A 13,796-nucleotide genomic window follows, 5' to 3' on the forward strand; every position below is an offset into this window, starting at 1 on the left:
GAGGAAGAAAGAACGGTTAGCACCTCTATGCCACAAACACAGCGTGGACCTGGTCCGCATGGCTGCGCAAGACACATGAGTGCCTTCTTGTTGCACTACCTCCAACATGACCCTCGTATTGTCAAAATTAGAAGTGATGATGACTACTGGCTTGCCACACTATTAGATCCACGGTACAAGTCCAAATTTTGTGACATAATTCCAGCCATAGAAAGGGACGCACGTATGCAGGAGTATCAGCAGAAGCTGTTACTCGATCTTAACTCGGCTTTTCCACCAAACAATCGTGCAGGTGCAGGGAGTGATTCTCCCAGTTGTAACTTGCCAAACATGGGACGGTCTCGTCATCTTCAACAGTCTACCCGTACCAGTAGGACCATATCTGGTGCTGGTAATAGCAATTTTATGGAATCTTTTCATAATTTTTTTAGACCCTCTTTTGCAAGGCCACCAGAGACAACAAGTCTGACACATAGTCAACGGCTGGAGAGGATGATACAGGAGTATCTCCAAATGAACATCGATGCCATGACTTTGCAAATGGAGCCTTGCTCCTTTTGGGCTTCAAATCTAGAAAAATGGCCAGAGCTCTCCAGTTACGCCTTGGAGATTTTGTTGTGTCCAGCTGCCAGCGTTGTCTCTGAATGTGTCTTCAGTGCTGCTGGGTGTGTGCTGACAGATAAGCGCACGCGTCTGTCCAGTGACAATGTGGACAGACTGACGTTCATCAAAATGAACAAGTCATGGATCCAGAAGGAATTTACTACCCCGGTGTCATCCTGGGGAGAGTAAATGCTTGTGGATTTGGAATGTGCTTGATGCAAATCAAAACATCCTGTTTGCAACTAGGGCACAAGTGCTGCCACTGAATGGGTGGGTGTGTGTGGGGCACAATTTTTTGAAAAAAGGGAGACTCCGCTTGGAGTAACTCTTGCTTACAATCTTTTTAAAAAGAGCCAAGATGAACAAGTCATGGTTCAGCAAAGACTTTGCTACCTTCTCCAGTGTCATCCTGGGGACGGTTAATTATGGCATATTTTTGAATGTGCTTGATGCAAATCTAGCTGTGAAGTGTACAACTGGGGCACAACTGCTGCCACTGAAGGGGTGGGTGTGTGTGGGGCCCAATTTTTGGAAAAAAGGGAGACTCCGCTTGGAGTCACCTTGCGGTGTTTTACATGATTTTAGAAGGGCGTGCCATGCCTATATCTGTGTCTCCTCCTCTTTTTCCTTGTCCAGCTCTTTTGTTTTCGCATGAGTATATGTCCTTGTCACTTTCCCATATGTTTGTGTTGTGTTGTGAGTTGTTTGTCACCTTTTGGACACCTTTGAGGGTGTTTTCTAGGTGTTTTTATGTGTTTGTGATTGCCTGCCATTGTTTCCTATGCAGTTCGAGTTCAGTTCGTCGAACGTTCGACGAGCCGAACTCGAACGGGACCTCCGTTCGGCGAACCGACCTCGAGCCGAACCGGGACCGGTTCGCTCATCTCTAGTGTGCAATGCAGTGGTGCTGCAAATATCTTTGCACTAGTGGGACTAAACAGAAGTCCAATAGCCACGTTTAGGATGCCACTAGGTACACTCAGTGTTTGCTAGTATAATGGCTTAGCTACAATGAGTTTGAGTGTGCAATGCAGGCAGAGGTGCTGCAAATGTCTTTGCACTAGTGGGACTATAGCAAAGTCCAATAGCCACGTTTAGGATGCCACTAGGTACACTCAGTGTTTGCTAGTATAATGGCTTAGTTATAATGAGTTGGAGTGTGCAAGCAGGCAGACGTGCTGCAAATATCTGTGCACTACTGGGACTATACAGCAGTCCAACAGCCACGTTTAGGATGCATGCCACTAGGTACACTCAGTGTTTGCTAGTATAATGGCTTAGCTACAATGAGTTTGAGTGTGCAATGCAGGCAGAGGTGCTGCAAATGTCTTTGCACTAGTGGGACTATAGCAAAGTCCAATAGCCACGTTTAGGATGCCACTAGGTACACTCAGTGTTTGCTAGTATAATGGCTTAGTTATAATGAGTTGGAGTGTGCAAGCAGGCAGAAGTGCTGCAAATATCTTTGCACTAGTGGGACAATACAGAAGTCCAACAGCCACGTTTAGGATGCCACTAGGTACACTCAGTGTTTGCTAGTGTAATGGCTTAGCTACAATGAGTTTGAGTGTGCAATGCATGTAGAGGTGCTGCAAATATCTTTGCACTAGTGGGACTATAAAGAAGTCCAATAGCCACGTTTAGGATGCCACTAAGTTCACTCAGTGTTTGCTAGTATAATGGCTTAGTTATAATGAGTTGGAGTGTGCAATGCAGGCAGACGTGCTGCAAATATCTTTGCACTACTGGGACTATACAGAAGTCCAATAGCCACGTTTAGGATGCCACTAGGTACATTCAGTGTTTGCTAGTATAATGGCTTAGTAACAATGAGTTTGAGTGTGAAATGCAGGCAGACGTGCTGCAAATATCTTTGCGCTAGTGGGACGATACAGAAGTCCAACAGCCACTTTTAGGATGCCACTAAGTTCACTCAGTGTTTGCTAGTATAATGGCTTAGTTATAATGAGTTGGAGTGTGCAATGCAGGCAGAGGTGCTGCAAATATCTTTGCACTAGTGGGACTAAACAGAAGTCCAATAGCAACGTTTAGGATGCCACTAGGTACACTCAGTGTTTGCTAGTGTAATGGCTTAGCTACAATGAGTTGGAGTGTGCAATGCAGGCAGAGGTGCTGCAAATATCTTTGCACTAGTGGGACTATACAGAAGTCCAATAGCCACGTTTAGGATGCCACTAGGTACACTCAGTGTTTGCTAGTATAATGGCTTAGTAACGATGAGTTGGAGTGTGCAAAGGGCAGGAGGGTACAGTGCCAGGGTTGTGGGTCTCTAGGTAGAGGAATGGAAGCCTGCCTTTCTATCCCTCCTAATGGGGAAATGCAGCAAGGAAATCCCTAACCTTAGCTACACAGACGCTGTCATCTTCTGTAGCTGTTAAACTCTGTTTTCAGGACCTGTCATCTATGGCTCTGACCCTGCTCGTATGAGCCCTTAAAAGGACTGATAGAAAGTGCTATCCCTAAGCTGTCCAGCGCTGTGTATGGAGCGCATACAGCAGTATCGGCGATAGGACTCAGGACGGAGCTGCACCAGTGATGTCTGACACCAAGGACGCAGAAGAGATAATGGCGTCCGGACGGGCAGATACTCGTTTTTATAATGCAGGGACATGTGACATGGACATCCTATCACACATGCCGTTGCTTCTCTGGCTAAAAGTCCACTTAGATGTGTGTGTGTCTGTGATTGGCTGACATGCTGGCCCGCCCCACTACACGCGCGCTTAGGGAAGGAAGACAAGGAAAAAAAAAATGGCGATCGCCATTATCCATACAGCAGTGATCTGAATGCGCTGTTCCTGCACACTATACACTGAAAATTCATAATAGTGTGAGTCACAGAGTGACTTACACTATTACAGCGGAAAGCCAGCTAGGAATTAGCTGTTTTTTTTGCTGCTAGAACCATTCTCGAACGTATCTAGAACTATCGAGCTTTTGCAAAAAAGCTCGAGTTCTAGTTCGATCTAGAACAGCCCCCAAAATCACTCGAGCCGCGAACTGGAGAACCACGAACCTCGAACCGCGCTCAACTCTAATCCTGAGTCCTCCGTGAAAACCTCTTTCTGCCCTGATCGAATAGTAAAGTTGACGTTACAATCAGTTATCTCAGTCTCCTCATTATGTTCCCCATTGTCTCCAGCAGATGATGTATGGTTTGGAAATGAGGGTGTTAATTATGCTCAGCACCTTCTTCATTGGGGCCAGGATCCGACTCACAAAGCTTCTGGCCATCTGTGCAGATCATTTCCCCTGTCTCCTGGAACTCGCTGCCTCAACACGTCAGATTATCTGCTACAACTGCAAGCTTCAAACAGAATCTGAAAACTCATCTGTTCAGAAATGACTATAACCTTCAATGACCCCACCACTATGCGTAGCTGCCGCCCAACCTACACCCCACCTACTGTCTCCTCCCCAAAATCCTTTAGAATGTAATCTCGCAAGAGCAGGGCCCTCTTCCCTCTGTACCAGTCTGTCTATTGTTACTTGTATATGTATTCTGAATGTAACCACTTTCTCATGTACAGCACCATGGAATCAATGGTGCTCTATAAATAAATAATAATAATAATACTAATAATAATGACTTCTTTGTCTGTACTCACTAAAGCTTTAGAGCAGACCTCTGATTCCCAGGCTATAGTGTGACTGAACAGCTCTGCAGACTCAACCATCTCTGTTACCCCATACTCAGCAGGGCTGGTGGAAACTTGAGAGTTGATTGGGTTGACACCACCGTGGAATGGAGTATTTGTGATATTGAACTTGAGGTGGAGGAGAGCCGACTTTATGGCGCACTTGACATCCATTGAAGCAGCTGCTGCTTTGGTGCCTCATCTACTTTTGTTAACGATAGTCGTGTCCGTGAAAAAAGGATCATATCTGTGTATCTGCGGGAAGAATACACCTGTTATTTTGGCTGTTATTTGTTGTTACGAATCGGTGCCGCCGTAAACGCAAGCAACCTGCTTTAGTTCCAGTTGTGCCCAGGTGTCAGCTGCCATTAAGGGCTATGCCTCGGGTTGTCCAGCTGGCTGCTTTCTCCTCCACGTCTAAGTGTGGAGAGGCGGCTAGTGCGCATGCGTGTGCCAATTTACCCCAGCCACACCCTAACTCCAGTGTTTCACTTAGTGAGTATGCTTAGCCTGACTGTGCCATTCCTGAGGCTAAGTCTTCATTTTGGGCTACAGCGCATGCTCCCACACTTAGTGCGAAAAGCCTCTTTGCACAGGTACTTGGACGTCTGGCCGGATCTAAGTCCTGTGTTGTGCCTAGACAGCATGCTAAGCTGATAGTCTTTTTTCGGAGGCTGTATTTCATGCTACTGAGCATGCTCAAGCACTTACTGTATCAGAGGCTAGGTCCGGTAATGAACTCTTTGGCCCTGCCCCTGATGTGGGGGGCCCATTTAGACCACAGGGCATCAGGTGTCCTGACGATGTGGCCAGGCCACTCCCAACTGGCTTGAAGAGGCCCGCTCCTATGACTTGTCACCTCATTATTGTTGGTCAGATGATGACTGGTGAGGTGTTTAGGTCATGGCTGCCATGAGGTCATCATTGAAGTGGCGGTTCCGAATAGGACGCTAGTTATGCCACTCATGACCTGTCACTCTGCTATTGTCTCCAGGAGGTGCATTGTGGTCCACCCTGGTTTGGGGCGGACCCAGGTTAGAAAAGGGGCTGGAGCCAACAAGGAGGTGCGCAGTCTTCTATTATGCTCCGAAAGAGCACACCTCCATGTGTTGAACCCATTGCGGCTTTAGGCCAGAGGTAGGCAGGGATAGGGCATCGATGCAGGCCGCCACCACAGTTGGTAACGCAGAACGGTTAAGACCAGCTCCTGTCCTACCAGTCCTGCTAGTGCAGCCCAGTGGCATTAACAGGCCTGCTGCTGATGCGCCTGCTGTCCAAAGGTGTGGCCCCTACGCACACGGACAGCATACCTAATGGCCCCTGTGTTGTTAACAGAGAGTTCCTTGGCTAGGTGTGTGTGTGGACCCTGTGACGCTAATAGGTCTCCCAGTCTCCAGATCCGAGTGTCGTCGAACGCGGTTCATGCTACTATTAGTTTCAGAGCCACCCAGCTCTGTATCCTCCACCTAACCTTCCAGTTGCCAACCTCTCCTTTTCCATCTGGGAGCACAGTGGACACCGACTGGCGATGGGGATATATACCTTTCTTTTTCTTTCCTTCTAAATTTTTTTATATAGCGGTAACATAGTATATACCAGCTTATCCAAATCTGCCAGCCCCACTATAACAGATCTTGTTTCTTCAGCAAATGTTACTGTTGCTTAAACACCAAACCCATGGACACAAACTTTTTTCCCCTTTCCAACACACCTGTTCCCCTTTTCACCAGCATCTGTCCTTTTTCAACTCATTTTGTATATGACAAAAAGTGCAGCTCTGCAGGGACACCGTACTCAACGCCATCTCAGCACAGCAGCCAGCCCTCGGTCCCTCAGATGTGGACAAGTAAAAGCCCATTTCCTCCTATCCATGACAAAGCGTTGAGATTCACTCTGTGCACCACTGGTGTTTAGTGGAAAAGCAGATCTAAGATTGCGTACCACCTTCTGCTGAAACTCCTGCATACGTGCGTCCATTTCTATGGCAGGAATTATTTCGCCAAATTTTTTTTTTCTTGTACCGGGGATCTAACAGTGTGGCAACCCAGTAGTCAGCATTACTTCGAATTCGTACAATATGAGGGTCATTTTGTAGGTAGTGCAGCAAGAAGGCGCTCATGTGTCTTGTGCATCCAGGAGGACCAAGTCCTTGGTATGTTGGTGGCGGAGAGGTGAGAATCGTGCCTCCTTCCTCTGCCCTCTCCCCACAACCTCGCACAACTGAAATGTGAGCAAGCTCTCACTCATCTGCTGAGTCTTCCATGCCTATCGCCAGTTCGTCCTCCATTTCTTCATGGGCTCCTGCACCCTCCTCAACAGTTTTGCTGATACTATGCACCCTTGTTAATCTCTCTCCCCCACCATGACTGCCGCCTAGGTGCCGCTGACCATCTGGACCTTGTAGATCTTGTTATCCCTTCCGCATATGACTCTAGGGATCTCATGATTGCCGGACGGGACGGACATCTTGCACGGATGCTTCCAGGAACCGAATGAATGTCAGAGTCCTGGCGTCCCTGCCCTTTATCCCCTCAGTCATATGAGGCAGGCCTTCACCCGCCCCCTCTTGGTTCTCTTTGGCACCTCCTGGGGGCGGGGCTTCACTTTCACGCCTTCCCTGCTCAGGGAAGACGACTCGAGCGGGAAATTTCGCGCCCAAGATGGCGGACTTTCAAATTTTTCGGCCGGACACCGCCGGTGGGGACGGCAAGGCGCACTTCTACTGGTAAGTAGATATGTAGGATCATGTTCATGACGGCAAGTTGTCGCGGGCGGAGGGGTTGGGAACGCCGCTCACCTGGGGAATCGCGAGTCCGGTGCTTCTGCTCCTCGGTGGCTCGAGTGCGGGGCGGACCCAGGGGCTCGAGCAGCGCCTCCTCGCCCACGAGTGAAAGGGGAGGGAAGGTTGGTTGGTGATGGGATGTCGGTTATGACGCCACCCACGGGGTTGTGGTGATGGTGGGCACCACCGCTGCTGGTGATGGGTGAATCCCGGTAGCGATGGCGGGAAGCAGCTAAGGTGTTGACCCCTCCATGGGTAGGGGCTATTGGTCCCGGGGCCCCGGTTGGGGAGCAGTTCAGAGGGATAGGTGCAGGTGCAGATACGGGGAGGCAGCGTGGGCGCGGATGCAGCGCGGTGCCGGATGGCAATGGTGTACTCACTCAGGTAGACAAGAACAGAGTCTCTGGTAAACCAAACGGCTGGATAACCGGGGGCCCGCAGTCCGCTATGGCGTCTTCACTCTCCCCGGACGGGTTGATGGTGGCTGTCGTTCCCTGCACCTATGTGTAAGTGTTGACTCCTATGGCTTCCCACGGGAGCCCGTTTTGCCCGCAGGCACTGGCCCTTGTATCTCTGGCCTTTGGCGGTGGCTCCTATCCAGATGGGTTGGGCTGCTGCCTTCTGACGGGACTTGGTTGGGAATGAACCCCTGAGGTACAGACCGCAATCAGAGAATTTTACCATTACGGTGGCTTCTGAGCCTAGTCGGGGTCTGAGTACCCTGCCTTGGTACTTGGCTTCAATCTGCTCCCCGGTTCGGTACCGGCGGGCCACCGCCCAGCCCCGGTCCTACGGTTCCGCTGACCTCCACCAACTTCTGCAGACGGCCACTACCGTCTGCCGACCTTGCTGATTGTGCCTGGGCTCCGACCCAGACACACACAGTCTTTCTCCTCTCACTTCCACCTCTCCACTTCAACTCCCAAACTAAAAGTGACTACTTTTCCCGCCTCCAGGCCTCTGAACTCCTCAGTGGGTGGGGCCAACCGCCTGGCTCCGCCCCACCTGGTGTGGACATCAGACCCTGGAGGGAGGCAACAAGGGTTTTGTTTGACTGGTGTTCCTGACCGGGGGAGGGGGGGTGTGTATGTGATGTTATTCTGTGACCCCTGGGGTCCAGGGCGTCACAGAAATACACTAAAAGGATGACCATAACAGATCTCTAAATATGTCATTTACAAAGTCTTGAAACACTGCGGGAGCATTACATAACCCGAAAGGCATGACCGAGTATTCATAGTGACCGTCTCTGGTGTTAAATGCTGTCTTCCATTCGTCCCTTTCTCGGATACGCACCAGGTTATAAGCTCCCCGCAGGTCCAACTTGGTAAAACACACGAGCCCCATGAAGCCTATCAAACAGCTCCGATATCAGAGATAAAGGGTACTTATTTTTGATGGTAATAGCATTGAGACCCCTGTAGTCAATGCAAGGACTCAAATCCCCCTCTTTTTTGCGCACAAAAAAGAAACCAGCCACAGCAGGAGAGACAGACTTGCGAATAAAGCCCCTCTCCAAATTGTTTTTGATGTAGGCAGCCATGTAGGCACACCTGTTTTTTTTTTCTATATGTCTGTTTGATTTCTATGTGCATTCTATATGTCTGTGTCCGTGTGCGAATGCGATGTGTGTGTGTTCTATGTCTGTGTCTGATGTGTGTGTTTACTCTCTGCTCCGCTTCTTCTTCCTGTCATAATGACATCACTTCTCTGCAAACGCAGGCAGTGATGAACATTATGTCCTGAAAATGCGAAATACCGGAGGGAATAATGCAGGAAAACGCAATGAACCACACAGAATTTGCTGCCTGCGTTATTCCCTGCGGGATTTCACGATTACATTGCAGTCAAGGAGTGTAATGCCGCAGCGACGTGCGGAAAAGAAGTGACATGCAATTGTTTTTGCTGCGGGAATCCCGCAGCAAAACGTGCAGCTGCCAAAATCCGCATAGTGCGCACAGCATTTTTTTTCCCCGTTGGTTTTGCTGGTGAATCACTGCAGCGATGTTATGAACATAACATGCAGCGAAGCATGCAGCAAAACAGCAGGAAATCCGCGGCAAAAAACTACAAGTGCGCACAGGGCCTAATAATCTCAGAGCCGCGTCATCGGTAACCTGGGGCCCCCAAAACACTGCCTTCAGAGCCTTAAGTAAAGATGTGGCAGTCTGAGTCTCTACATCTTTACGCTCCCACAGAGGAGTTGCCCACTCCAAGGCTTTATCTTTGAGTTATCTTGGATATTATAAAGCCTACTTTTGCCCTCTCAGATGGAAAGCGAGAGGCATTCAACTCCAAGTGTATTTGGCAGTGATTCATGAAGCCTCGACATAACTTGGCTTCGCCTGAGAACCTATTAGGCAGGGCAAGATGAGGAGCGCGAGTCGGAGTCACCATATTAGCTTGAGGTTTCTCCTCAACAGCCTGAAGCCTAACCTTAAGCTGCTGTATGTAGCAGTGTAAGTGTTGTATTTCTGCCATCCCAGCCAGGTCCATGGATCAGACATAATGTTATGGGACTGCCAGATGGTAGGGAATAGGTAGGCTATCTAGCAGTCAGGGCCCACCGTGCAGAATAATCTGCTGCTGGCGAAAGCAAGGGAAAGGATACCTCACAGTGACACTAAGGGGTACTTGCCGATGCATGCGATGCCAAGCGCGATAGTCCCCGCCCCCGTCGCAGCAGCGATATCTTGTGATAGCTGCCATAGCGAACATTATCGCTACGGCAGCTTCACATGCACTTACCTGCCCTGTGACGTCGCTCTGGCCGGCAACCCGCCTCCTTCCTAAGGGGGCGGGTCGTGCGGCGTCACAGCGACGTCACACGGCAGGCGGCCAATAGAAGCAAAGGGGCGGAGATGAGCGGGACGTAACATCCTACCCACCTCCTTCCTTCCGCATAAAGGAACTACAAAGCATATGCGGATGGTTACCCCAACCGCTGTCCACTAACCAACTGCTCTGTTACCTCACAGAGGAAATGTAACTAATAGAGCAGCAGGTGTGTGAATGCGCATAATATGAAGAGTAGACCTGTAGCTCCTTCCCAATTACAGGAACTACAAAGCATATGCGGATGGTTATGGACTGGTTACCCCAACCGCAGTCCACTAACTAACACCAGTGTTACTTCAAACTGATGTGGATGCAAACACACTGCAAGGTAGGTAGGAAAAATGTTACAGGTCACGGAGATCCCTTATTGCTATCCTCTATTACAGTTCATAGAGATAGTAATGTGTACGGAGTGTGTAGGTGCAAAAAGTACTATCTGTACTGCTCAAGCTCAATGATAGTCCCTGTCTGAACTCCTTATGCTAACCACACAGAGGGAGTCAGTGAGCTCTCTATGCTAACCGCACAGATAATTAGAGAGACACTGAGAGCAGTGAGTGATGACCCTGCCTAACCCGGCTCCACTAATGTAGATGGAAGCGAGCTCTAGTGTAATACAAGTTGGTACTGAGACCCTACCTAACCCGTTCCACTAAAGTGCAAGGAAGCGGGTAGTATTGGACATCACACATGAGGCGTCTACCTCATGCATGCACCAAGAATGTCTGAGCACCGAGAAGTGTGCTGAAGGATCCTATATAGACAAAGCACCTCCCACAAGATGGAGGCACTTCTGGTTCAATCTACCAATCACCAGCGAGTTTGTTATCAATGAAGTCAGCCGCGACCAATCGGGAAGCGACACATCATAGTCATGTGATCTCGTGTCATCACTGACGTCAGCCGCGGCCAATCAGCAGCCAGCATGTCACGGTCATGTGATCCCGTGTCATCGATGAAGTCAGCCATGGCCAATCAAGAAGCGACACGTCATAGTCACGTGATCTCGGATCACGACCAATTGACGATTGCCACGTGGCGAGCATGCTCAGAAGGAGCAAAAGGGGACTTAGATCAAAAAGCCTTCTTGCAAGCTCGCACATGCTCAAAAGCCCCACTACAGGACTTAGCCTCAGCCGCCAGAGCCTCACCGATGACCCGTAACAAAGAATCACTCAAACTGCAGATATCTGCCCTCCTCACCAACGGGGCCCTCATTCGCAGTGTTTTGCTATGTAATAAGCCGTTGTTTCCTGCTAAAAAAAGACGTCTAAAGGTGAAGCTCCTACGTTTCGGTTAGTGCAAGATTTGAGGGCCATCAATGCTGCCACTCTATTGGAGACCCCAGTGGTACCCAATCCACATACTCTTCTGAGTCAGATCCCACCCTCAGCGACCATTTTCACTGTTATTTATCTTGCCAATGCTTTCTTCAGTGTGCCTCTGCATCCAGACTGTCAATATCTGTTTGCCTTCACCTTCCAAAGGAGGCAGTATACATGGACAGTCATGCTACAAGGAGCACAGAACAGCCCTAATCAGTTTACTCAAGCAATGTCTATCGTTCTCTCACCATGGCAACAAGAGCACCCGGAAGTGGCTCTTCTACAGTATGTGGACGATCTCCTCCTCTGTGCAGGAAGTGAAAAATCCCAAACGAATTCACTGCACTCGATAGATGTGATGCAAAATGTGACAAATTTTATTGAATAAGGAATTGCAACTATGCAATCAGACATTTCGACCCGCCTGGGTCTTAGTCAGGAGTCGCTGTATAGTGGGTGTCGGGAGGATGAATGATGAGGTGAACTGTAGCACTAATGCATAGAAGAAGGTGCCTTGAAGATTGTACACAGGGTTTGCAGGTGCAGCAGCATACATTATATCAATAGCAACAGCTTTGCTGTGCCCGCAAACCCTGTGTACAATCCTGTTTGGGATTTGATACTAGAGTCTTGGCCTAATTTTCACTTGCACCACTATCATCATAAATCTGAGTGCAGTCCATTGTTCTTTCTACAGGAAGTGAAAAAGACTGTTATGACTTCTCTGTATCTTTACTCCAGTTCCTTGCAGTTCAGAACTGTAAAGTCTCTAAAGCAAAGGTTCAGTGGTGCCAACCCAAAGTCATATTCCTTGGTCACTGTATTTCACCAGGCTCCAAACAACTGAAGGAGGACAGAAAAGCAGCCATCAAAGCCATACCTTTCCCCATGAGTATCAAACAATTGCAAGACTTCTTAGGCCTTATCACCTATTGCCGACAATGGATACCGGATGCCTCCAGGATCATGCAACCATTGTATGATGCTGTCAAGACCAACCATATCACATACAACAACTCTCCTGAGGATTATGACAAACGATACTGGGCTTTTTAAAAACTTAAAGACGCCATCTCATCAGCCCCAGCATTGGGTCTCTTGAACTATGCCTTGCCATTTACTCTTTTTCTTCATGGGATCGATGGCCATGCCTCCAGGGTGTTAACACAAAACCATGGCTCTAGAAAACGCACAGTTGAATACTGCTCCTGCAGACTGGACCCTGTGGCAAGGGCCTCACCTACCTGTCTTTGTGCAGTTCATGCTGCACATGTACTTCTTGACAAAACGGCCGACATTACCCTTGGTCACCCCACAGTGGTTCAGGCACCTCCTGACCTGAAAGCAATTCTTGATCAGACTCAACCAAGATACCTGTCTGCCCAACATCACCTTCGACTTCAGTGCTCCCTACTACTTCCTGACAATGTTACTCTACAGCGGTGTACTACCTTGAATCCTGCCACTCTTCTTCCTTTTTCTAGGGAGGACTACCCCATATGTCAACATGAAGCCCACGAACGCTGCAGCTCCTGCGACATGGTTGACGTCCCTGTTATCAGCCATGATTGCTTAGAAGAAATGGAAAAAGAAACTACTACACCTCGTCAAGTATCTGAAACACCTTTGCCAGATGCAGATCTTACTTTGTGGACAGATGGTTCTCGGTACGCGGATGGTGGCAAGTTCTACACAGGATTTGCTGTGACCACTCTGGATCAGCCAATCGCATCGGGAGCCATACCACCCCACATGTCAGCGCAAGAAGCAGCATTAGTAGCCCTCATCAAAGCATGTGAAGTGGCAAAAGGGAAAAGAGTTAACATCTATGCTGACAGCAGGTACGCTTTTGGGGCCATACATGACTTTGGACTGCTATGGTTGCACAGAGGATTCATCACTGCAGCTGGAACTCCAGTGAAGAATGCGGCACTTATCCAGAGACTGTTGCAGGCAGTTCCGTGGCCCAGAGAAATAGCTGTCATGAAGGTCAGAGCACACGGATGACTAGACAGCCCAGAAGCACTTGGCAATCATTATGCTGATGAACTATCGAAGATGGCAGCACGAGAGAAACCGGAAGAATTGGCAGGTATTCTACTCATGGTAACAACCAAAACTGGGAAAACCACACAACCAGTAGAACCAGACGACAAAGTACAGAGGACACCGTACAATAAACTAACATCACAGCAGGTCCATGCTCCACCTGATGAAATAGGAGAATGGAAGAAGATGGGAGCCAAGGTAGATGGGAAACTTTAGAAGTTGGAGAATCGAGTCTGTCTACCAAGAATGTTCCCTGCAGTAGTAGCATGGGCTCATGGTTGTATGCACAGAGGCCAGAACCAAATGTTGGCACTCATCTAGAAGTTCTTCTATGCACCAGGAATTTCCTCAGCAATATCCATGTACACTAGAAGCTGCCAGACTTGCATAACATGTAATCCTGCATGAACAGAGAAGACACAACAAAAACATCTGGTGAAGCCTCTTTATCGATTCCAAAGGATACAAGTGGACCACATCCAACTACCTAAAGTGGGGAAGTACAAGTATGTTTTGGTAGTTGTTGATATCTTTTCCAGT

Source organism: Anomaloglossus baeobatrachus, chromosome 4 (genome assembly GCF_048569485.1).
Source record: "Anomaloglossus baeobatrachus isolate aAnoBae1 chromosome 4, aAnoBae1.hap1, whole genome shotgun sequence".
Classification (NCBI taxonomy): domain Eukaryota; kingdom Metazoa; phylum Chordata; class Amphibia; order Anura; family Aromobatidae; genus Anomaloglossus; species Anomaloglossus baeobatrachus.